Raw genomic sequence first — 27,564 nt, forward strand, 5'->3', positions numbered from 1 at the left:
TGTGTGTTTGTTTCTAGTTTTTGGCTTGATGTGTGTTGGATTGGGTAGGTTTAGTATCTTGAATTATTTTTTGTTTTTCGTACTTTTGGGAGAGGACCGCACCCTCTTCTTGTAACACAGTGCGGACATACCCGCACTTTTGCTTTACACACAGAGAGGTACCACACCTAGGTAAACTGGGGGCCTGCGAACCCTATCAAAATTTTGAAAAAATTAAATTTTCTCTTTCAGTCAGCTTAGGATTTGTTTATGTGTTTTTAGCCTCTGCCCAGATCTGCACGTGACTTGTCAGGAACTTTTCTTAGGTTAATTCCATTAGCATTAGGGTTTTAGGTGAAATTCCTAGGAGTTTTGTGTGCTAGGTTTGATTTTCGTTTGGTCTTGTAGTGACTCAGAGCTTAGAAGCCTTAGAAACCTCAGATCACCTTGGTTTTTGTTGGCCTTCTTATGAGTCTGACCGTTTTGCAAAATTTGCCTTTGTTGAGGAATCCATCTTGTTTTTCTCTTTGCGAAACTTCGAAAGGACTTGTGTTGAAAGTTTTGGATTTCATTTTTAGAAAAGAAAACAGAAGCTGGTTGTTTTTTGACTAATTTGTGATTCTGGACAAAATAGTCTTTAGTTTGCTCATGACTAAGTAAAACATCCTTGAAAAGAAATCTTGTAAGCTTTTACTTCAATTGTTTTTTAGAATTTATAGATCTCAAGGTTAGATTTTTCAATAGTTTTGAGTGTTTAAAAAAAAAAAATCTCTTTTGAAAAAGTTTGTTTTAGTAGTATTTGAGTGTTTGAAAAGAAAGGGAAATTTTTGTGAGTATAACTAGTTGTCTCGTTTTGAGTGTATTGGAAAAGACAAAAAGTTCTTCTTTTGATTTGCTTGTTAAGGAAAGATTTTTTTTTACAAGCATTTGCATTCTCAACTCTTTCTCTAGCTAGAAATTCATTGAAAAAAAGGATTGTTTTTCATCTTAAGTGCATTTTTAGTGATTTGGAGTCGAGTCTTCACACCATAAGTTTCATCTTCGCACCTTTTGACTTAAGAAAAAACCAATAAAAATAACGCTTAAAGTAAAATCTATCTATTAATCTTTTTATTTCTAGGGCTCCTTATCACCAACATAGCTTAGGCTAGTATCTTGGAGTAGGGAGTAATTAACTCTCCAAGATAGTAAAACAAACAAGTAGTTATATCTTGCGGTAGGAGATAAATTCCAATTGTTACATCTATCCTCTGGGAAGCTCCTCTTATAGGATTCAAGCACGAGATCGTGTCCGAACCAGTGGGGTAATCAATCCTTCCTCATTTGGAACGATACTAGATATACACGTATTAAAAACGGTAAACCTCGGATTAACCATTGTCGAGGAGCCTAGGGTCACTTGTTGGTAAACCTTGGATTATGTCAAGGAGCCTTCAAGGGGATTGAGCTTGCTACTCTGCCCTTGCGTGTGTATCGGATCCCAGACTATTCCCCCAGGTATATTTGTTTCGGTTGGTAACCATAGTGACCATATTCTATAGGATTCTTTCCTAAGGTGACGGTGGAGGGAAGATCCCACTGTACCTGGAGTAGACGTCGACTAGACTCACTTAGATTTTCTGGGGGGTTCTCTTCACTCGAGACGATTTAGTGGAGAAACTTGTGCCAGTCTATTCATTAAGCAGGTTGTCAGGGTAACTGTTCCAACCGCCATTTCTGTATTGAACTCTGCGACATTGAATTTCATCACCAACTAGTGTTTTCGGTACAGAAAGTTATTGTTTGTGTGTGGTTTGATCTCCTAGATTCTTTAGGCGTGTGATTGAAAATTGTTTGGTTCTTTAGAGACTTTAGGTGGTTTTCATTGAGATTTTTCTTTGTTTGCGTGTGAAGTAGTTAAAATATTTAATCGTGGCTAAATTACCGAGGAAGTCACGTAGACTTCGGGGCCAACCTCCTGAGTTTTCACCGAGCCAGCTTGAAGGGCTACGAGCGCTTGTAACTCCTAGTGAAAGTAGAGTTAGGTCACCTAAGGAAGGAGAGTCTTCTTTAGTTGTACATCTTGATTACCAAGTTCAAGCACCAGAGTATATTTTAGAGCCTGTTTCTTTTTCCGAAGTTACTGGTAGTTTTTCTTCTACTAGTGATTTAGCAGAAGAACTTGAAATATTTGAACCTGAAACTGAACCTACTACTACTCCAACATCAGGATTTTCCTCTCCAACTTCCAGTGGTCCTGGTTCACCCAGGGTAGAAAGAGTCATTACCCAAAATCTTCCTTCTGGACTTATAGCTATTGAAGAACTTGTTACTCCGGAAGAAGGTATACCTATCCCTGAAAATCAACCAGCTATAGAACTTAGGGAGCGTGAATTGATCTTTTACAGTCCACCTAGGAGGGATGCTTGGTATCTTTCATTGACCAATTTTTTGGAAAACCCGGGACTAAGTTTTTCACCACCTCGCATTCCTTTTCATCCAACACCTAGGGGTTATTATCCTCCGTTAAATATGTCGAGACAGTCGTCCATGTTTTCTCAATCTCCAGAAACCTTTTTATATGGCGGTCCTTCTGTTCCCTCTGGGTATCAGTCACTTACTGGTACTTTTTCGGGAGCATCTCCTCAACCTATTGAACAAGGGTTATTAATTGGTAATAACGGTACTAAGTCGTTGAGTGTAGAAGATATTCTTATGATGTCAGGTACTATTCCTAATCCGCAACCTCAAGGTGGCAAATTACCGCCTGGGGGGCAGCCTCAAGGTCCTCAATTATCGCCTGGGGGGCAACCTCAAGGTACCCAATTACCGCCTGGGGGGCAACCTCAAGGACAGTACATACCTACAGGATAGTACATTCCTCAAGGTCAACCCCAGTACTCAGTATCAATATGTACCTCAAGGTCAACCCCAGTATTAGTACGTGCCTCAAGGTTATCAACCTCAAGGTCAGTACCCAACCCAAGGTTTCCAACCACCTTCCGGTCAATCATTTGTCCAAGGAGCTGGAAATGTACCTTTGAATTATCAATCCTACCCTCAACCCGGTTATGGTCCTCAATATGCTTAACCTGCTATGGGCCCGTACCCCGGAATGAACTTAGTGTGGGATCCATCTCAATCTCAACAGATCTTGCAACCGAATGTGAAGTTTTCATCTCAATCTGGACAACCCTAGGTTTCTGGTTCAACCCAGCAACCTTTCCAGTCTACTTTTCAAACTTCTACACCTTCTGTAGTTTCTCATCTTGGGCCTAGTTTGCCTCGAACTCCACCTCAAACGACTGTTGCAACATCTGTTCAATCTACCCCACCTACTTCTGGAGTATCGACAGCTCTGGTTTCTATTGTTCTTGTATCTACTCCTCAAGCATCTTTACCTTAGTCTGGACCCACAATTCAGACTTCAGTTCAAATGCCTGTAGGACAACCTGGTCCAAGTATGGTTGTCACAATTCAACCTCAATTTACTTATCAACCATACCAGGGACAGTACCAATTTGGTCTTGTTGTGCAGCAACCAGTCTATCAGTATCAACTGTACCCTGGATATACATATCAACAACCTCAACAACCCCAGTACGGTCCAGTTAATCTTGGTTTTCCAGGAGGATATAATATCTCAAATGCAATTCCAATTCCTAGTTATCCTGGATATCCTCCTCCCAGGGCTGGTCTCATGACCCAGGGTTTCAGGGACCCTAATCGTCAGTTACCGTTCATTGCAACTTTGGACTTGCCTGACTTGTCGCGCCTTACGAACGATCCCATTAACTATCTTCCGTTTTGGTCGCCAATGCCAAATAATTTGCCTAGTGATATTCCTAAGTTTGAAGGCAAATCAAGAGAGGACCCGTCAAACCATGTGATGACTTATCACCTCTGGTGTGCATCTAACTCCATTTCAGATGATTCAATCCGTTTAAGGCTTTTTCAACGCACTCTAATTGGTCTTGCGGCCAAGTGGTACATTGAGTTACCGCGAGCCACTTTTTATAACTTTAGTCAGTTAGCTACTTCGTTTTTAACTCATTTTCAGTTGCCAGTCAGATATGACAATGGCACGGAATTATTAACTTCATTAAAACAGTCAACATCCACTTACATTTCAGATCACATTCATGAATGGAGACGTCGACGGCGTTTAGTGAAAGTTTTTATTCCGGATCAGATCTTAGCAAAATGGTTTGTCAAATCTTTATTACCGAAAATCAATGAGGATGTAAGTAAGGCAGGAGTTGTTGCTGAAGAACAAGTAATTGCTCAAGCTCAGTACCTTGACTTAGTTTATACGCAGTCAGGTACATTACACGAGAAAATCCCCGACCTCCCTAAACAAAATCAAATAACTGCAGCTCCTTTAGGGTCTCATGCCGCTAATGGTATGATTGGTACGGTTAATACCAAAAGTAAGAAGAAATCTTCCAATAATTCTTCTCCTATCATGACTTTACCAGATTCCCCGACAGTAGATTCTTCCGCAGAAATTTCTGCCGATATTCATGTTGTAGAGTCATCTACAGCCGAATCAAAATCCGGAGGTAAAAATAAAGGGAAGAAGAAAAATAAAACAGATAAAAATTCGAAAGAGAAACCAGAGAAAACGGAATCAACTGATGAGAAACACAAACCTCGTTATCCTTGTCTCATTTGTGACAAAGAACATTTTACAAGAGACTACCCTCATCATGCAGAGGTTGCGAAAATCGTCAAAGGTTCTGAAATGCCTGTTGTTTTGAAGGATCTGTTTCCTAGTCAAGACAGTAAGATGATAGGTTCTTCCTCAAATGCCTTCGAAGAACCCATAATGATGATGTCCCATGTTAGGATTGTGACACGATCGCAAGATTATGGAAGTAAAAGTCCTGTTGGTGGTAAGGAAGTAGAATCTTCTAATTTGAACCCATCAACTTCAACTTCCGATTCCGATTCACTACAGATCGAGAAACCTGACCCAGACTTAGTAATCAAACCGCCCGCCAAGGGCATACTTCGAAAGTTAGCTTTCAATCCACATGCAAGAGTGGCTCAGAACTATAACATTGTTGAAGATTTGGCTATTTCACCTTCAGCAATGTCGGCTTTGGAGGTGCTGCAATCATGTCCAGCACAACGTAAATTGCTATTGTCGGTTATAGGAGCTGTTGACATTCAGGACTCGAACCTTATAATTTGCAATCTAGAAAATAGTACACCTCGCTTACCTCATCAAATGGCTTTCAAGATTCCAGTGTTAGACAAAAACAAACCTTGTTATAGGACTGTGATTGATGAGGGAGCCTCAACGTGTATTATGTCGATCCAGTGTTGGACATCGCTTGGTTCTCCTACACTAAATCAATCCTCGATGATTCTAAAGGCCTTTGATGGCCGTGGGTTCCATCCTTTTGGAATTCTACAGGATTTACCTATAGGGGTTGAAGGCAAAACTGTTAATCTAGATGTGGAGGTGGTTGATGCCCCTCTAGATTACAACCTTATCTTGGGTTGTAGTTGGTCTTACGCTATGACAATTGTTGTTTCATCGGTCTTTCGGCTTATAAAGTTCCCTCATAATGCAAAGATCGTAACTACAGACCAACTAACTTACTTTTCATCCGACCCAGCCTCTTCTGAAAGTATTTAGCATGTCGTCAAAACAACTGTCCCTTATAAGGATGTTGGAGTAGGATTAGTTAAAGATTTTGGTTTACTAGGAACTTTTTCCTTTCCTCCTCCAAACGCATCGTCTTCTGCTGCAACCATTCATATTATTTCATCAGACACTATTGTTTATGATGATCCTTATATCGTACCTTCCAAATCTGAGATAGATTCATCTGGTGATGCTATGCCTTTGAGTCCATATGAGATTGCGTATAAGGCCGTGCAGTCGTTTTCAACCCTTCTTCAACCGAAATTGACTTAATGAATGTGGTCCATGAAGAATCACTTTCAACATCAAACTCAGATTCAACAACTTTTTCCGAGCTTGTTCACACTGATGAGCAAATTTGTGAAATCCTGTGTGTTGATGATTTACCATGGGAAGATCTTCATCATAGGTCTTCGTTTTTACCTGAGATTGATCGCTTTGAAAATGATTTTTCATTTATTTTTATGACTGATTATGTCGAGGAATCTCAGAATCTAATGAAAAATCCTGATTCTGAGTTAAATTTGGGAAACATTTCTCGAACTATTCCTATTGACATTTCGGTTAAGCTTGGAATTGTTGAAAACAGTCATATAGGTGCCTCTTATACGAAAGATGAAATTCAAACATATAAGGCCCTATTTCAAGAATTTTGCGACATGTTTGCCTGGTCATATGACGAAATGCCAGGAATTGACCCAGCAATTGTTTTTCATGAAATCAAAACTTACCCGGATGCTAAACCCGTTCGGAAACGTTTGCATCAGATCCACCCGCGAAAAGTTGCTGCTATTAAAGCAGAAGTTGAAAAATTACTTAAAGCATGTTTCATTTATCCAATTCCGTTAACAGATTGGGTATCGAATATTGTTCCTGTTAACAAAAATCAAGGAACAATAAGAATATGTATCGATTATAGGGATATTAATCGAGCCTCTCCAAAAGACAATTACCCAACTCCCTATATCGATCAAATCATTGATGATTGTGCCAACAGTGAAATATTCTCCTTCATGGATGGTTTTTCCGGATACAATCAAATAAATATTCTACCTGCTGATCAACCAAAAATGGCTTTCATTTGTCCATGGGGGACATTCGCTTATTTCAAATTACCTTTTGGGCTCAAGAACGGGGGAAAATTTTCAAAGAGCCATGTCTTATGCGTTTCATGACATCAAGCACATTGTGCAACCCTATCTTGATTATTTACCTGCTCATTCATTACATCGAGCTGATCATCTCATCCATTTACGAGCAATCTTTATGAGGTGTAGGCATTATTGAATTAGGTTGAATCCACACAAGTGTGTTTTCTGTATAGAAATGGGTCGGTTACTGGGGTTTGTTGTTTCGAAAGCCGACATTCGCGTCAATCCCTCGAAGGTTGAAGCTATTGTCAAGTTGCCTCCTCCTTCGAGTCTTCGCCAACTCCAAAGTTTGCAAGGGAAAGCAAACTTTTTACGTCAATTCATTCCTAACTATGCCGAGATCACAAAGGGTTTTACCTGGTTGTTGAAACAGAATACTCCATTCTTTTGGGATGAGATAGCTGACAAATCTTTTGATGCACTAAAACACGCGTTGACCCATGCACCGTTATTGCATCCTCCCAACTACAACCAGGACTACTTCTTATATCTCGTCGCCTCGCATTCCACCATTGAAATGGTGTTAGTTCAGGAAGATGAATTCGGTAGTGAACATGTGATATATTACCTTAGTCACACCTTAAATCCAACTGAGCTAAAATATTCACATGTGGAGAAATTGGCTCTGGCAGCTGTTCAAGCTATCCAGCGTTTTCGTCATTACATTTTACTACGCAAAACTACAGTAATTTCCGATTGCAACCCTATGATATATATTTTGACCAAACAATTGCTAGGGGGCAAGTACTCCAAATGGATTGTGATCCTACAGGAGTTCGACTTGGAATTTGAAAAGTCTAAGTCAAAGAAATCTTTAGTTTTTGCGGGGTTGATGTGTGACTTCCCGCGTGCTAACACTGAAACTGTGGCGGAGGAGCCCATTGCGGACGAATCCTTGTTTCTAATCAGCACTTTAGATCTATGGTATGGAGATATCATTGTTTATCTCCAAACCCAATCCTTTCGGCCAGAAATTTCAAGATCAGAGCGTCGAAAAATACGATTCCAGTCCCAACAATTCAAAATTATTAGAGATGCACTTTATCGTCGTGGGGCGGACTCTGTTTTCCGACGTTGTTTAACTCATGAGGAAGCTGAAAGGTTCTAAATGATTGTCACTCTGGAGCATGTGGCGGTCATATGTCAGGGTTTGCCATAGCCCAAAAGATATTGCGCGTTGGCTATTTCTAGCCGTCTTTGTTTAAAGATTGTATTACCACGGTCCGAAAATGCCACAACTGCCAAATTTTTGATCGAAAGATGCGCGCTCCACCTGCTTCTCTCCACCCTATAATTTCCATTGGTCCTTTTGTGAAATGGGGTATCGATTTTATTACATGTAACCCTCACTCGGCCAGGGAGCATGCGTATATCATCCTTGCGGTAGATTATTTTACCAAGTGGGCAGGCGATGCCTACATTTGAGGCAGACAGCAAAACTGCTGCGATTTTTGTATACAATCATATAATTGCTAGGTTTCGTGTTCCACAAGCAATTATCACTGATCATGGGTGTCATTTTCGAAATATTATGATGACTGAACTTACAGACCAACTTGGCCTGCGTCATGATAGTTCAACTCCATATTATCCACAGGCTAATGGTCTGGTTGAAGCCATCAACAAAGTTCTAGTCATCATGATCCAAAAAATCATTGGAATGCATAGGTCGAATTGGCATAACATGCTATTTTCAGTGCTTTGGGTGTATCGAACCTGAGTAAAAACGTCAACGGTCTCACTCCTTTCCAACTAGTTTATGGTTTGGAAGTTGTGTTACCCATTGAATGCGAAATCCCATCATTGCAAATTGCCATAGAATTACTTCTAGCCACTTCCAAAGAGGAAAAACGTTTGTTGTACTTGGCTCAGCTAGATGAGAATCGACGTGATGTTGCATTAGCAATCGAAACTCATTCCAAACGTATTAAAGCTCAGTATGATCAAAATGTTACCCCTCGTAATTTTTTGGAAGGAGACCTAGTCTAATTGTATGATCAAGCAAATGATAAATTAGGCGCTGGAAAATTCATACCCATGTGGCATGGTCCTTATGTTGTTAAGCGAAATCTAGCAAAAGGGGCCTATGAATTGGTAGACTTTGACAGGGTCTCTTTAGGTAAACCCAGAAATGGTCTTTACCTGAAGAGTTATTACGCTTAAATCTGGGTGTGGAGATTTTTAGTTAGGTTAGTTTTCTTTCTAGCTGGTGCGTTTTAGATTAAAAAGTGTGCTTAGCTTAGAGAGTGTTTTTTGTCATTATTCCTGCTTATCTTGATTTTACTCTTGATATTGCATATGTCGACGTCTCTCCAAACATACATTGGTTTTGCTGATGGTGCTTGTCGTAATACACGGAACATTTCTTCCGCAGCTTGGGTTATCTATTCACCCTCTGATGAGTTGGTATCTATGCATGGGGTAAGCCTTGGTCAAACAACGAACAACATTGTAGAGTATAGTGCAGTGATTGAGTTATTATCTGAATCCATTTCATTTGGGATTCGGAGTTTGATTGTGAGGTTAGATTCTGAACTCGTTGTATTACAGCTTAATATAGTATATGCCATTAGAAATCCAGTGTTATTGAGATTATTTTTTAGAGTTCATCTCTTGGAACATGAATTTGACTATATTGAGTATCAGCATATTCCAAGATATTTAAATACATTAGCAGATGCAATTGCTTCTCGAATGTTAAGTAGACATTTGCAATAATCATACAAGTAAATTTAAAAACATTCCATAACATGTTTTACAAGATAAGTCGGTAATAGTGATATAGTATAGCATAGAAGTGTGTCAAATATACATCACCTTCAATCATAGGTTGAAAAACACCTTATGATCGGCAAAAATTATAGTACAAAAAGCAAAAAATGTCATATGAGTCTACAACAGGCAATCATCCTATCACTGGTGATGATCACGATAAGAAACCATTGTACGGGCCACCCTACAAAGGAACCTCCTAAAAGGTCCTGGTACCCCAATCACATAGCATTGTAACCTAAGAGGAATGTCATCTATGCTAGTCTTTGGAATTTCTGCTGTCAAACGCTCTAGATGGCTCTCCAATTCGGCCAAGGTCTCTGTAGATTCGTCCTGTGGGGCTGGTGCTGTTGCAGCTGGTTGTTTCCTCTCATAGGGCCGGAGAGTGGCTGGTCGCTGTGGACCTACATCTGCAGTTGAAACTTTTTACAATCAATTTTTGGACGAAAAAAAAATAAAAAAATAAATTAGAAAATGTTGAAATTGATTTTACCTGAATCATCCCATCGCTCTCCTAGTGGAAGAGCCATGTCTGGGTCACCAAGATAATCTACCCCAGCATAAGGAAAATCCTGAATAGAAAATACTTGGTTCTCCAACCAATGAAAATACTCAGGAGTAAATCAAACGACTTATGTTCCCTCCTTAGGATGACGGGCCATAACTGCAACCCAACGCATCAGTTTGGGCTCTCAGGGAAGTCCAGCTCTAACGGTAAGATGCTGTGGGACTGTTGAAGCCCCGAAAATCGGGTCGACACTGGTCTGGACCTTGGTTGGCAGCTCCTTATCTGTTTGGTATAGCGGGTCCGACTGGGGATAATGGGACCAGTTTCCCAATCTAAGGGTGTGTGTGTGCGCAGAGTTGGATGATGCTGATCTAAGAGTTCTAACCTAAGCTACTTTAATCTAATTCTATGCTATTGTAATCTAATGAAAACAGCACATCTAATCTATGCTAACCCAGGATGTATTTCTTCTATTATGCGATCTAAATAGATTTCAAATAATAACTGGTAATAAAGATCATTCAGCTATCATAAGAATGGAAATCAATTAAGATGAACCACTTTGCATAAAAAGCTAGGCAAAACAGTTGTGAATAGCATATCGCATAATAAGTTATTCATATATCAAACATAAATAAATGGCTCCACCATACAAAAGTGCCAAATGGTAACTCAAACATTCATGCAATAACATATAAACAACTAAAAACTGTATATCACTTTAAGAATATAAGCAGAAATGGCCAAGAGATAAAAGAACCATTTATGACTGGTCCTACTCATAAGCTTCAAGCAACAATGATTTATCTCTCCTTGTTCTAATATCTACCAAGAGTACAGAAGTGCAACATCAGTAGCAGATATCAAATGCAAACATTAATAAACCTTGATCCATTCATTCATCAAAACCTCCTATGAGGGTGCAAAAGTGCATGTTCTGAGGACAAGTTTTTGACAAATTTCTGGACCCTTCTCTAAATGCATGAGAAGGGTTTAAATACTGCTAACTAAATAACTTAATTACATAAATTTAGGATACGGTTTAAATGACCGCCCTTTATCTAAGCAAACTTATTTCTAAAAATTGAATCTAATTCCTAACTATTTCTGCATTTGCTCCTTAATGTTGCGAGCATTCAACATTCGCCTGGGAAGAGTCGGCTGGTTGTTTTCTGCTTTTGCTTGAGCTACGCAAATAGAAATGGCAAGCGCTGGCACCACTTTTTAGTAAACTAGAAGATATTTTTGGGAATCATCCTCTGGCTAGGCGAATTTACTGCGTATATACTTGGTAACAACCCAAATTTCTCTCAAATTGCTTCTGCTTTTGCTACCTCGGTTTCCAGACTCGTGGATGACTAAGCAAGTTAGGGACTTTGCTTTCTGAACAATTTTCTTAGCGAATCGCTAATCGTGCATCGAAAACTGCCTTCGTTCTTTGATCCGGGCCTTTCTGGTGCGTTTTCCGTCTTTAGCGCTTTTTCCTTTACCGGGTATAAGCTTCAGAATCTTGTAAACATGCTGCTTTTGTGAGCTTTTTACCTTGAGTGTCAATCGCCTATTGATACAAGCATCTGTTCAGTAATACTTTGAAATCTGCGTTTCTGTTGCATGCGGTATCCGTTTATGAGGATATCTCTTCTCTGTTCTCCGAGCATTGACACTTTCCCTTTTTCTTTAGATGTTTCCTACACATTGCTTCATGTTCTTTCCTGTTTTTCATTCCTGCAGTTCACGCAAAGAAAAAGAGTAATGATAATAAATTTTGACACGAAAGGTCTAAGCTCTACGAATGTATAAAATCATGACACCCATAGTGAACTGACTCTTCGAAAAACACAAAATTGTCCTTCATGAATACTTTGGCGTACATTCATTAATTTCCTTTAAGGCGCGCGCCCAATTTTTGGTTTAGGGACAGCTTTTCTTGAATGCTGAGCCGAGGAAAATTTGCGATGGGTGACTTCTGCGACTCGCATCGCAGCATCGCAGATCGCATTATCAAGATGTGTCATCGCAGAGTTTCCTGATCAGTTTATCATAGAATCGCAGCATCGCGTTTATCGCAAGATCGCAGCATCGCGCTTATCGCAAGATCGCAGCATCGCGCTTATCGCAAGATCGCAGATCGTTGCAATTTGTTAAGTTATTGTGTGTTGTTTATGCGATGTTGCGATATGTGATGTTGCGATATGCGATGTCGCATATCGGCCATCGGAGATTTCTTTCATTTATGGGCGCTTCTTAATGTATGCGATGCGATGAATTTCGCGTCGCTTCTTCGCAGTTTTTTATTGTGCTCATAAAGAAATGTTTTACTCTTCTCCGTGCGATGTATTTTTAAGGAGTATAATACAAAAAAATTATAAAATTTTTTGAATTTTTTACTAAGGGTCCCCACTTCTTCAGTGTTATTGCTAATACTAAAGAAGGAGGGGGGTTGTTGGTGGCCACAACAATGGCGATTCACTTGGAAGAACCAGTTATCTCTGCTTTTCTATTGAATTTTTTTAAACTTCCAAAACGGAAAAAATTTCATAAATCTAAACTTTGTTATGGACAGATAGAGTACATTATGCCTTATTCTATCAATGATATTTTGTTTCAACCTCTTTCTATTCTAAGTGTTTGCTTCCTCAGGCTTGTCCTTGTATTTATATCAGCCATTACTTGGTCTTGTAAAGATAAAATAAAGTCTTCTCTGTGTGCTAGCTTTAAAATATGCTCGTTTGTCGTAGGTAGAGCCTCTGCTGCCAGCAGGCGTCCATAGCCTCTACAGGGTTACCTGTTACCCAGCAATAATCCTTTATCCTGCTTAAGGTTATCTATAACCTTCAAAGAAAAATCCACATTGACACTTTTTCCTTTTTTATTCTTAAAGAACAATGTCTTGGTTTGGTAGCCAAATTATGACACAGTCATTCACTTGATTTACACTTTTGCTGAACAAGCTGGCTCGTGATGAGACCCCTTGTCTTTTGATTTCAACAATCTTGAGTCATTGCCCTATTTTGATGGACAGTGTTTGGCAAAGTCAGCAAAGTTATAATATCTGTGATCAGATAAGCCGGCTCGTGATGAGACCTCTTATTCTTTGAGATATAGTGTTTCTTGGATTGTCCCTATGAATGCTGAGATTTTCTTTAACAGGGAGGAAATCATTGTTTTCCTTAAGAAAGCTCTGGACGACAATAATAGAGTTTGAAAATAGCAGTTTTACAAAGAATCTTTATTTTGTTATTGATACCTTTCATTGTGCTGATATAAAACAATTTCTTCGCTAAAGGTTGCTTTCATCAAAATTTTTGAAGTTGAAACTAGTATCATATCTAGGCTAAAGTTTTTAACTGTATCTATCAATAATAAAGATCATATTTTCAAAAAATTTCTATTCATACAAGCGAAAAGCTCAAAATCTGAAAGAGAATTGGTGTCTTTTCGTGAATACCGGTAGTAACCATTTACAACTGGTTTTATTATAAAAAAGAAAAAGAAAAATAAAGCTATTCTACAAAAATAGAAGAATAATCTTCTATGGAAAATATATTTTAAGGATTTGTCCATTAACAGGCAAAGAATCCCTTCTACCTGCTAAATCTTGTAAGACAAACGTTGATGGACCTATGACTTCAACAATCTGAAAAGGACCAAGCCACATCTTTTGAAATTTTGTATGTTTGCCCTTTTCTTCATGAGCCTTATCCCATTTTAAAACTAAATCTCCCATCTGAAAATTTTTTCTAGTCATTAAGTTTGAATCAAAAGAGGATTTTATTAGCGCTTGATGATGAGCATGGGTTTTCTTAGCTTGTTCTCGTTGTTCTTCTAATTTAATTATTTCCATTTGTCTTAGTTGTATGGAGGAAGTAGGTACTTCATCAATGTATTGTATTAAAGACAAAGAGGGAATGACTAAGTGAGTTGGAAGAACCACTTCTTTCCCATAAACTAAATTAAAGGGGGAAGTGTCGATCGAAGCTTTTTTCGTTATTCTATCTGCCCATAAAGCATTTACCAAAGCTTTATGCCAATTCTTTTGGTTCTGGTCAACTATTCTTTTAATAATCCTGATTAGGTTTTTATTTGTTGACTCAGCTAACCCATTACCTTGCGGATAGTAATTGGCCAAATATTTTAGCTTGAACCCTCTTTTAAGTGCAAACTCAGTCATTGCATTTCCAGAAAAGTATGATGCATTATCAAACATTAAAGCCGTCGGCAATCCAAACCTAGTGATTATAAATTGATCTATGAATTCGATAATATTTTCAGAATTAGCCATCTTGAGAGGAACTGCTTCTACCCATTTAGTAAAATAATCTGTTGCCATGAGGATGTATCTATGCTGCTTAGAAGAGTGAGGAACGATCTCACCTATTATGTCCAAGCCCCACTAACTGAATGGTTGCTCGATGTTTACCGGTTGTAGTGGCAGGGACGGCTTCTTTTGTCTTCCAGCAGTAGTTTGGCAGACTTGACATTTCCTCACGTAACTGTGTGAATCTTTGAACAGCGTAGGCCAGTAATATCCTGCACGTAAAATTTTATGTGCAGTAGCATCTCCAGCATAGTGTCCGCCTGCTGGTCCATCGTGGAGTTCCTGCAAAAAAATTTAGCTTCAGTTTTTTCAAGACATCTAAGAAAAACAGAATCATAATTCTTTCTAAAAAGAATATCATTTATGAGTTGATATTGTTTAGCTTTCAATCTCAGAGCTCTTTTCTTAGTGTGATCCAGGTGTGATGGAGCATACCCGTTCTTAAGATAATAAATGATATCAACATACAATGATTCTGCATCGTTTAGGCTTACCTCATACGTTTGTATCTCTTCGGATGAAATTTCAGAGATTTGCGATGCTCCAGCCAACATTTGCAGAAGCCTTGACCTCTTACAATGTTTGTTGGTTTGATCTCAAGGTCGTATTCCTGTAAAGCAGTGATCCAATTTGCTCTTTTCTCGCCCATATCCTTTTGTACTAGAATATTTCTTACCGCTGGAAACGGTACTATGATCTTAGTATGGGTTTTAAGTAAGAAAGGTCTGAAATATTTGACCGCTTTGAAAACAGTATAGGCCTGTTTTTCCACGTCTGAATAATTGAGTTCAGCACCTTGTAAATTTGAGCTAAAAAACGCAATTGGAGCTTCCGTTTTTTCTTGATTTGCTTGAGTTAGAATTGCAGCATATGATTTCTCTGAGGCAAATGTGTATAAAACAAAAGATTCTGAAAAATTCGGGGTTGCTAAAGATGGAGCATTAATAATAGCTTGTTTGATCAGGTTGAATGCTTCATGTTCATCTTGACCCCATTTGAAATTTGAATTCTTTTTAATCATGGTTTGCAAAGGAGACACAATTCGTGAAAAATCTGGGACAAATCTCTTTACAAAATTGATTTGACCAAGGAAAGATTGCATGGCTTTTTTATTATGAGGTAGAGATATTTCAGAGATTTCTTTGATTCTGTCAGGATCAATGTGAATACCGGATTTTGACACTATGAATCCTAGAAGTTTTCCTTCACTTAATGCGAAAAAAGATTTCTTTGGGTTAAGTGAAATCCCATACCTTAAACATCGTTGAAAATTTTGTTTTAAATCTTTGAGATGGTCGCTTCGCTTCTTGGAGTACACTGTTATATCATCCAAATAAATTACTACAGATTTATTGACTAAACCCTTAAATGCGATGTCCATGGCTCTTTGAAATGTAGCGCCGGAATTAATTAAACCAAATGGCATCTTCCGATATGCATATGTGCCCCATTTAGTTCTGAATGTGGTTTTCAACTGATCATCGGGATGCACCAGCACTTGATTATATCCTGAAAATCCATCCAAGAAAGACATCAGTTCTGAGCCTGCTACTGCCTGTAATATATGTTCCATAGGTGGAAGAGGAAAATTGTCTTTTTGACAGGCTTTGTTAAGATTCCGAAAATCGATACAGATTCTAATATCTCCGTTTTTCTTTCTAACGGGTACCATATTGGAGACCCATTTGGAATGTCTGACGGGGAAAATTATTCTGGCTTTTAATAACTTATTTAGCTCAGTTTTTATCTGATTTTCTAAATTGGGGTGGATCTTTCTCAGTTTCTGTTGGACAGGTTTTTCGTTGTCAATCATAGGAATAGTATGCTGAATGATAGAAGTGTCGTACGTCTTCAGCTCATCGTAATTCCAGGCAAAAAAATTTTTATATTGTCTCAAAAGACGAATATATGCTAGTTTTTCTTCAGGGACTAGGTCGATGCCTAGATTAACGTTTTGTGGTTTATCATCGGTTCCTAGGTTTACTAATTCGTAGTTCAGAGTTGAACTGTAGAGCTTTGAAATGGTAGACCTTTTAAACCGATTTTTCAAATCGTATAAGTCTTCTAACTTAATCACCGATTTAGGTATAGCATTATCAGTGCTATTTTGTTGTATCTGTCGATCGTGATGGTCTTCGTCAATTATCTGATTGGAGTAGGATCCTTCAGAAAGGAGGAAATTTACAATATCAGGATCGTCATTGAATACTCTCCAATTTGTAATGTTGTCAGGGATGGACGGTCTAAAGATTAATTCTATTGAGAATCTATCTGGACTAAAATCTTCGGAGGGAATAAGCCTAGAGGCTACGTTAGCCAAAAGGTCTGTGCTTGCATTTTGGAGTCTCGGGATTGAAGAAATATTAAATGCTATGAAATGCTCAGTCAGATCTTGTACTAAAGATTGATAGTGTTTTAAATGACCTGATAGGCAATGTATAGTGTTACGTACCTGTTTGATGATAATCTCAGAGTCTCCGAAGACTTGAAGATACTTGACGTTTAACCTGATTGCTTTGTATAGGCCTTGCACCAAGGCCTCATATTCTGTTGTATTGTTTGTGCAATTGAATTCGAGTCTGCACGTAAGCATGGTCTTGTTTCCTTCTGGACTAATCAGAACGCATCCTGCTCCTGCTCCTTCGTTAGATTTAGAGCCATCGAAATATAATTTCCAAAACAAAGATGTATTTACAGGTTCATTTACAAAATTAACACACTTTGAACTATTAGTTTGGGAAAAAATTTCGACTTGGGACAAAACTGAATTTTCTAAGTAAGGTGATGTGTGAGCATTGAAATTACCGAGAAAAGAATCCACCGAGTAATTTCCTATGATACTGTTGTTATACGATACTACTTCATTTTCTCATTCTAATTCCGTTACTATGTACTTCTGGTGTAACTCTCGTTCAACCTTTATTTGATTCGGTTTACCGTTGTAGGGTAACCACATGTGCGACCAGTCGGTTGCAAAGTATCCATGGAGTTTCTCAGACCAATCCCTGCTAAGAATTAAGCCATAGAATTCTGGGATATCAGCCACTAGAACGTCAATAACCTGACATACCTTCGGGTTAGATGACAATCTTATGGTTACTTGATTAATTTCACCAATCACTTCGACTTGAGATCGATCAAGCTGAACTATGCGCACTGCGGATTTTTGTGGTTGAACATTTAACTTAGCACATATTGATCTGGGTAAAATATTCTATGAATCACCGGAATCTACCAAACAATTGTGCACATTTATATTGAAAACTTCATAAGTGAGAAGAAACGGGGGAGTGTGAGATCTTGATCTTCCTCCAATCAAGGCGATATCATTTGGATCAATCTTATTGATCGCATTAGTTGGAGGTCTTCCCATGTTGTGGGAAGCTTGAGAGAGTACAGCGGTAGGCAAAGGTACAATAGGCACGGCGTGTAATTCTTTCATCATTATCTTCTGTTGATGCTTCAATTTGCTCAATTCATAAAGGGTAATATTAGCCCTAGTCTTTTTCATGTCATCAATAATATTGTACTCCATTTCATCCAACACTATCAGTGTTTTTGATGGAGTTGTTTGATCTGCTTGGACTGGGCTAGATTGAGTCGCTTTAGTGGTTGTCTTCTTTGTTGCGACTTTATAATTTGTTGTAGGGCTTGCACTCTTCTGCTTAGGGGTAGTTTGGGGAGGATCAAGATGATTTCTGCTTGGTGTGCTAACCAGAAATACTTCTTGATCTTCTTCTTGTGGGAGGATGAAATCCCACATTCCTTGTAATTCCACATCTTCTTCGTCATCGGTCTGCCCTTCAGTGGCACTTTCTTCTTCTTCCTCTTCCTCAGTTTCAACATTGGAGATGGCATTGGGTGGTTTTGCATCTGTTGAAGGATCTCTTTTAAAAGCTCTGTAGGGCTTTTTTAAAGAAGTTTCTGCTACTTGTTTTTTTATGTCAACCATCTCATTAGACATGGTCTTTAATACTTTCTGTAATCCTTCTAAATCGAAAGGGTCTTTTGTTTGTTTCTTCTTGGAGTCTTCCTTGAAGGTGACTTTTTTAGACTTGTGTTCCTCTATCGCGGATCTCTTTTCCAGGGCTATTACGCGTTTCGCTACTGCTATCACCTCTATCATGTTTTCAACTAAGGTTGTTTTATTTGCTCTATCCACGAAGATTGCTATGTTTGATGGTAAAGTAGTAATATACCATTCACATCGTACTTCTTCGCTGGGTTGGGAAGTAGTGGGAATTTTGTTGAGAATTTTATTGAGCTGTAAATCAAAATCTTTGATAGGTTCTTTAGCTTGGGCCTTAAGATTGGATAGGTCATTGATTAATGTTGTTGTTGATCTGTCATCACCAAACTTGATAAGGAATTGATTCTGGAAGATATCCCAACTTGTGATAGACCCGGAGGGTAATGAAAAATACCATGACCCGGCTGTCCCTTGCAGTGTATAGGGAAAAAGCCGAACAACAGCATCTTCGTTAGTAACTCCGTTGAGATTTATAGAAAGCATGAAATTGTTTATGTGTTCTTCTACTAGCATGCCTGCTTCTGGATTGAATTTTGGCAGCCATTTCTCAGGATGGGTCGGTATTGACTCAAGGGCACGGGCATTAAAACTGCCCCAGGGTTGTTCCATGGAGATTGGGCCATCGTTGAGCTGCTAGTAGAGAAAAGTGCAGAAGATGATCTCTGTGGCTGGGAAGATGAGGATACTATGATCGTAGATGATTGAAGAGGGGTTGTGGGAGTCCCGGTAGACGGATGGATGATGGTTTGGAATGGAGGTGTGGGTGGTTGACTTCGCGGTGAGGTAGTTGAAACGGGCGATGTAGACGAAAGAGTCTCACTGTCAGACTCTTGTGGTGATTTCCTCGCTCTTTTCCTGGTGGGAAGAGGCAACTCAGTTGGCTGGATGCCAAATTTTTCACTCTTTAACATGGTTAGGGGATGAGCAGGATTGTACTGCGAAGTCACACTGCTTTGAGATTTATCAGACCTCTGAGGAGAAATGGAAAATCCCTGAAGTTTGTGAATCAGAGATTCAACTCCAGGGGGTTTAATGGTAGATTGGTCTGAAATATCAGGGTGTGTAGCAGTGATTGATACTCGAGCGACTTCTGACTCTGGATTTAAATATACTAGAGAAGTCGGGGGAGATGATGAGGGCAATTTACTCTCAGAATGGTATTTAGATTTTGACTTAGGTGTCATTCATAGTTCATGCCCTCCTTCTAGCGCCAAATATGTTGAAGCCCTAAAAATCGAGTCGACAACAAGGGGGATACCCACCCGGTCCGGACCTTGGTTGGTAGCTCCTTATCCGTTTGGTATAGCTGGTCCGACTGGGGATAATGGGACCAGTTTCCCAATCTAAGGGTGTGTGTGTGTGTGCAGAGTTGGATGATGTTGATCTGAGAGTTCTAATCTAAGCTACTTTAATCTAATTCTATGCTATTGTAATCTAATGAAAACAGCGCATCTAATCTATGCTAACCTGGGTTGTATTTCTTCTATTATGCGATCTAAATAGATTTCAAATAATAACTAGTAATAAAGATCATTCAGCTATCATAAGAATGGAAATCAATTAAGATGAACCACTTTGCATAAAAAGTTAGGCAAAACAGTTGTGAACAGCATATCGCATAATAAGTTATTCATATATCAAACATAAATAAATGGCTCCACCGTACAAAAGTGCCAAATGGTAACTCAAACATTCATGCAATAACATATAAACAACTAAAAACTGTATATCACTTTAAGAATATAAGCAGAAATGGCCAAGAGATAAAAGAACCATTTACGACTGGTCCTACTCATAAGCTTCAAGCAACAATGATTTATCTCTCCTTGTTCTAATATCTACCAAGAGTACAAAAGTGCAACATCAGTAACAGATATCAAATGCAAACATTAATAAACCTTGATCCATTCATTCATCAAAACCTCCTCTGAGGGTGCAAAAGTGCATGTTCTGAGGACAAGTTTTTGACAAATTTCTGGACCCTTCTCTAAATGCATGAGAAGGGTTTAAATACTGCTAACTAAATAACTTAATTACATAAATTTAGGATACGGTTTAAATGACCGCCCTTTATCTAAGCAAACTTATTTCTAAAAATTGAATCTAATTCCTAACTATTTCTGCATTTGCTCCTTAATGTTGCGATCATTCAACATTCGCCTGGGAAGAGTCAGTTGGTTGTTTTCTGCTTTTGCTTGAGCTACGCAAATAGAAATGGCAAGCGCTGGCACCACTTTTTAGTAAACTAGAAGATATTTTTGGGAATCATCCTCTGGCTAGGCGAATTTACTACGTATATACTTGGTAACAACCCAAATTTCTCTCAAATTGCTTCTACTTTTGCTACCTCAGTTTCCAGACTCGTGGATGACTAAGCAAGTTAGGGACTTTGATTTCTGAACAATTTTCATAGCGATGCGCAATTAGCGCTAGGCGCTAATCGTGCATCGAAAACTGCCTCCGTTCTTTGATCTGGGCCTTTCTGGTGCGTTTTTCGTCTTTAGCGCTTTTTCCTTTACCGGGCATAAGCTTCAGAATTTTGTAAACATGCTTCTTTTGTGAGCTTTTGACCTTGAGTGTCGAATCGCCTATTGATACCAGCATCTGTTCAGTAATACTCTAAAATTTGCGTTTCTGTTGCATGCGGTATCCGTTTATGAGGACATCTCTTCTCTGTTCTCTGAGCATTGACGCTTTCCCTTTTTCTTTAGATGTTTCCTACACATTGCTTCATGTTGTTTCCTGTTTTTCATTCCTGCAGTTCACGCAAAGGAAAAGAATAATGATAATAAATTTTGACATGAAAGCTCTAAGCTCTACGAATGTATAAAATCATGACACCCATAGTGAACTAACTCTTTGAAAAACACAAAACTGTCCTTCATGAATACTTTGGCGTACATTCATTAATTTCCTTTAAGGCACACATCCAATTTTTGGTTTAGGGATAGCTTTTCTTGAATGCTGAGCCGAGGAAAATTTGCGATGGGTGACTTTTGCGACTCGCATCACAGCATCGCGGATCGCATTATCAAGATGTGTCATCGCAGAGTTTCCTGATCAGTTTATCACATAATCGCAGCATCGCATTTATCGCAAGATCACAGTATCGCGCTTATCGCAAGATCGCAGCATCGCGCTTATCGCAAGATCGTAGATCGCAGATCGTTGCAATTTTTTAAGTTATTGTGTGATGTTTATGCGATGTCGCATATCGGCCATCGGAGATTTCTTTCATTTATGGGCGCTTCTTAATGTATGTGATGCGATGAATTTCGCGTCGCTTCTTCGCAGTTTTTTATTGTGCTCATAAAGAAATGTTTTACTCTTCTCCATGAGATGTATTTTTAAGGAGTATAATACAAAAAAAAATTATAAAATTTTTTGAATTTTTTACTAAGGGTCCCCACTTCTTCAGTGTTATTGCTAATACTAAAGAAGGAGGGGGGTTGTTGGTGGCCACAACAGGGACCAACATTGGGACCCTCTCTATACCAAAGCTCACAACTAAAGCACCATATCCAAAGGTCTTCAGTTGTCCGTTCTTCACTCTAGTCAGTTGGCCTTTTACATTAGCCAACACAGCCTCGCACCAGTTGAAGATGGTACCCCGAAAGCAGTCTACTACCATCCGCATTTGGGATCCAGTGGCCACATGTAGTGCTGCACTTCCGCAGAGCCCGGTAACAATAAACGTAATCACTTAGAGTTCAGGACGGGATATGGTTTTGATATCAATCCCTTTGTCTCTAGTTTGGTCATTGCAAAACTCTAGTCGGAGGCTATCGACAGACTGGCCACCTGGCCTAGTCCCGAATAGAGTCAAATGTTCACCTCTCTTAGGCAAACCAGTCAAAAAGTAAATGTATTCTGGCTCCATTTCGAGTTGGTGGCCACCAATAAAGAAGCATTGGTCCTGTATGTTCCACCTGTCTACCAGCCACTGCAAAAAGTCCACCTGGGCCCTCATGCCAGGTATGGCCCAGAATTTGTATAAACCACATGCCTTCAATGCATCAATCGAAGGTTGATGATTAATCGTGGTGAGATCCACATCCTCGTGCTCCTGTTCCTGCCAATCAAGCATGATGTATACCCTACATTCAATAAAAAGGCGGATTAGAATATTTAAAATCAAAATTTTTGGGTGGAATTTGAAAAATTTAGGTTTAAAAACCTTTGCTGTGGGGACCGCACCCTCTCTATTAGAGACAGTGCGTAGGTCCGCACTCTGCCTTCACGGCAGGTGTGGACCCCTGACTCTTTTCCTTTTACGAAAAACTCGGGGTTTGGAGGTTTCCTATGCTATGCCTGCGGACCCCCACGCGCGGGTTTTTAACCTAAAAATTTCCTTAAAAACAAAATAAAGCCCTAAAAACAATTTTCAAATAGATGAAATGAAAGAGTAAGATGATGTGGATTACCTGGAGGAGACGGCGTTCGATTCCAACGGACGGATTTTCCGCAATCTTCACGAGAAGTTTCTGACCAAAAGCTCTATTTTCTCACTCTGAAGTCAAACAGTAAAAATGAATTTACAAAAGCCCTTTTTATAAGCTTTTTTGAATAAATGAGTTTTTAATTTGTTTATTTTTCACTTTAAAGAGGTAACTTTTGAAGCATTTTTATCTATTTTAAATAGGTATGAGTAATGTTTGAGTTTTTGTGCAGGATAACGGATTTTTCAAGCAAAATTGGTCATTTTCGACAAAAAGCATTAGAGTCACTTTTAAGCTCTTTTCTGACTCCTAAAATATGAAAAGATTGCCAAGTTTTTCTTTTTAAGCTCGTTAAAACGGAACTAAAAAGACGGTCCACTTACAACCCTTTTCTAACCGTAAAAACATGAAAAGATTGCCGGATTTTTGTTGTTTCAAATTCGATATTGGTTATAAAATGACGTGTCATTGATCACTTTTTTACTTTTTCGGATCAGAAACACTAATTATGAAAATTACTCCTTGGTCATAATGGTCAAGCGGTTCTCTCAAGTATTATTTTATACTTTTTCGGGCTTGGGAGACACAAATTTACAAAAAAGGACAACCATGGAGTTTTCTTAAGTTTTTTCAAACTCTCTAAAATTGAAAAATGTCGAGTTTCTCCTATACTGGACTCGTTAAAATTTAATAGTAAAGGACCTGTTCAATTACAAACAGGAACGGACCACTCCTTCTTAGGGTTCTGTCAGGCCAGGAGTAACTCCAGTTTGGCAGAAAACTGATTCGATTTATTTCATTAGGTAGCCATTGTTATATACAAAGAATGTGACTGCTCAGTTGATCTTTTGATGATTGTTCACATTCCAAATTCACCCAATCGCAGAGGATTAGGTGTCAACATTCCCCCCCTTAATCTGAAGGGATGTTGGTGAGTCCAAGCATCGTTCTGAATCTTTCAAGCTTTTCTCTTCCAAGCGCTTTGTTGAAGATGTCTGCAATTTTCTCATTTGTGGAACAATGACGGAGATGGATTGTTTTGGCCTCAACATGATGCCGGATCAGATGATATTTAGTATTGATGTGCTTTGTACGATCATGAAACTTTGGGTTCTTGGCCAACTTTATTGCAGAGGTGTTGTCAATCATGAGTGGAGTTGATTGTACTTGTTTTACCTGCAACTCTTCAAGAATTTTCCTGAGCCGCACAATTTCTTTCATTGCTTCAACTATTGCCACATATTCTGCTTCTGTTGTGGAATCTGCTAGAACTGATTGTTTGCGTGATCTCCAAGAGACAGCTCCTGATCCAAGACTCATAGCATATCCTGAAGTAGATACCCAGTTTCTTTGTCTCCATCGAAGTCTAAATCAGAGTATCCAATCAAGCTGAAGTCGTCCACCTGTGTATACTTGATTCCAAGGTCTTGAGTTCCCTTCAAGTACCTTAGAACTCTTTTTGCAGTAGACCAATGTCCCTCACAAGGCTTTTGCATAAACCTGGAGAGGATTCCAACAACAAATGAAATGTCTGGTCTGGTAGTAGTGAGGTAGATGAGACTTCCTACAAGCTGTCTATACTTTGTTTCATCCTCAAATTCCTTTCCTTCAATAGATGTGAGCTTTAAGTTTTGTTCCATTGGAGTAGAAAGAGGATTGCACTCTGTCATGCCAAATCTGTTTAACAAATCTCCAATGTATTTCTTTTGAGAAAGAAATATGGATTTTGGATGTTGGGTTACTTCAATGCCAAGATAGTAATGAACATAGCCCAAATCAGTCATTTCAAAACTTTTCCCCAATTCCTTCTTTATGGATGCAATGTAGCTTTCATTGTTCCCTGTCATTAAAAGATCATCTACATATACCACAAGATATACAACTGTTTTGCCAAATTTCTTGACAAATAAAGTTGCATCATCAAGATCACAATGATTGAAGTTGAGTTTCAGAAGATGCTCAGTTAGTTTTTTATACCAGGCTCGCGGTGCTTGTTTGAGGCCATACAAGGACTTCACAAGTATGCATACTTTTTGTTCATGTCCTTTCACAGCAAATCCTTCAATATGGGACATAAAAACATTTTCTTTTAGATCTCCATTCAAGAAGGCAGTTTTTACATCCATTTGATGGACTTTCCAACCGTTTTGAGCTGCTAGTGCAAAGAGTGTCCGGATGGTGGCCCATTTTGCTGTGGGGGAAAAAGTTTCCTCATAATCGACCCCTTCCTTCTGTGCAAAACCTTTTTCCACAAGCCTAGCTTTGTGCTTGTCAAGTGAGCCGTCAGCTTTGTACTTGTTCTTGTAGACCCACTTGCAGCCAATTGGTTTGGTTCCAAATGGAGGATCAACCAACTTCCAAGTGTCGTTCTTTATGAGGGCATCATACTCCTTTTGCATCGCTTCTTTCCATTCATCATGAGAAGTGCTTCTTTGAAGGAAGTTGGTTCAAAATCTGTAGACAAGTTTAATTCACAATCATAAGAAACATCCATATCAACAGGTGAATTAGAGTCATCTACATCACCTCCATTTTGTCGGTTTGAATTTCTGGTTCCTGTTTTTCCAATTTCATCAGGATGAACACTTTCAAGTGTCTTTCTCAGTGACTTTGGGGGACCTTTCTGAGATGGTCCAGGCTGCTCTGTTGATTGAGTTGGGACTGAATCAAGATTGAGTCTCCCAATTCTATCAATTACATCACTTAAAGCATCATCCGTTGTTGGAGTTTCATTCGGGGAGAGTGTTCTTCAGAAGAAGATTCCACATGTTGATCTAGTATAGGAATCCCCCCTTCAAGATGTGGAATCTGATTATCAAATTCTTGAAATGATTTTGTTTTTATGAATCTATCCAAGCGATCAAGTTGCCGCTCAACAACATTGTCAGATTTGGATGATTCAAGAAAAATTACATCTCTAGATACAACAAACTTTTTATTTACTTCATCATAGAAGCGGTATGCTTTGGAGGTTGTTCAATACCCCAGGAAGATACACTTACAACTTCTAGCACCAAGTTTGTTTCTATGTACCTTTGGTATCAGAGCATAACAGGTGGAAGCAAAGATCCCGAGATGTTTTACCGAAGGAACATGTCCATACCACAATTCATAAGGAGTCTTGTTTCTTATAGCATTAGATGGACATCTATTCTTTATATATGCAGCACATAGAACAGCATCAGCCCAAAACATTATCTTTACATTTTTGAAGAAAAGCATGGATCGTACCATATTCAAGATTGTTCTATTCATTCTTTCAGCTACACCATTCTATTGGAGATTATAAGGCACAGTTGTTTGATGTTTGATCCCATGTTGGCGAAGATAGTTTTCAAATTCATTTGATGTATATTCTTTTCCATTATCAGTGCGAATAGACCCAATATGAGATTTTGCATCATTTTCAATCCATTTATGAAAATTCTTGAATTTTTGAACGGCATCAGATTTGTTCTTCAATAAATAAACCCAACACATTCTGGTGTAATCATCAATAAATGTCATGATATATTTATTTCCATTTGCAGAAGGAACAGGCATTGGACCACATAAATCTGAATGAATGAGTTCAAGCTTCCTATGTGCTCTTGAATGTGAATCATGAAAATATTGTTTGCTATGCTTTCCTAGAATGCAAGCATCACATTGCTTATGTTTCCTAGGAATTGTAGGCAAACCAGCAACACCATTTTTCTTCAATAAGAGGAGACTGTCATAGTTTAAATGTCCAAATCTAGCATGCCATAATAAACTTGATGGAAGTGTACCTTCTTCATGATGAGAAATATATGAGAAATGTTGTGCATGAGCAGAGGTTCATTGCAGTTTGAGAAGTCTTTCTTCTTCTATTCCCCTCATGACAAGTGAGTGGTCAGAAGCTTTTCTTACCTCAAGCTTGCCATCAAACATATGAATGGAGTGACCTTGCTGGCGGATGTGGACCAAGGACAGCAAGTTTCTCTTGAGCTGTGGGAGATATAGAACATGATCCAGAAGAAAGTGTGGAAGACCAGGGAGTTTAAGCCTGATTGTGCCAAGCCCTGATGGCTTGATTTTTGACTGATCTGCAAAGTATACTGCTCCATCAACATTATCAGTGAAATCTTCAAAAAAATCTTTTCTATGAGTCATGTGACAGGTTGCTCCTGAATCAAGCAACCAATCATTTTTCGAAGAAGCAAGTGAAGCATTAAACAAATCTTCATTTACTCCAATGTTACATTGTGCCTCAATATAGTGAGCGGATTTAGGTGCTTTACCTTTTTCTGTATCATCAGTTTTACCTTTCTGTTGGTTTCTTTTTTGCTCAATTTTGTCCCATGGTAGCTTGCATGTAGAGGCATCATGTGATCCATTTCTTTTGCAGCGAATGCAGTGTAAGTCTGCCTTTTCTCCTTGAGAATGTCTGCCCCCCCTGCCTCTGAAATATCTTCCTCTTCCTCTTCGTCCACCTCTTCCTCTTGTAAGATCTTGAGCAGGATGTGAGCAAGGCACACAGTCTCTTCAGAAGATTCAGGGGTTGTCTTCTTTCCAAAGGCTTTCTCTCTTTCAGCAAACTTTTTCACAAGAGAGTCAAAGGTTATATCTTTAAGATTTCCATTTGCTTGTAAAGACTCAAGATAATTGGAGTAAGTAGGATAGAGTGCCTTGAGAAAAGCAATAAGAGGGATATCCAGCTCAACCTTAGTGGATTTGATATCATGCATTATAGATTTTACTTCAGATGCAA

The sequence above is a fragment of the Pinus tabuliformis genome, chromosome 4_2 (genome assembly GCF_031772625.1).
Source record: "Pinus tabuliformis cultivar Carrire ecotype Pingquan chromosome 4_2, CPIR1, whole genome shotgun sequence".
NCBI lineage: Eukaryota > Viridiplantae > Streptophyta > Pinopsida > Pinales > Pinaceae > Pinus > Pinus tabuliformis.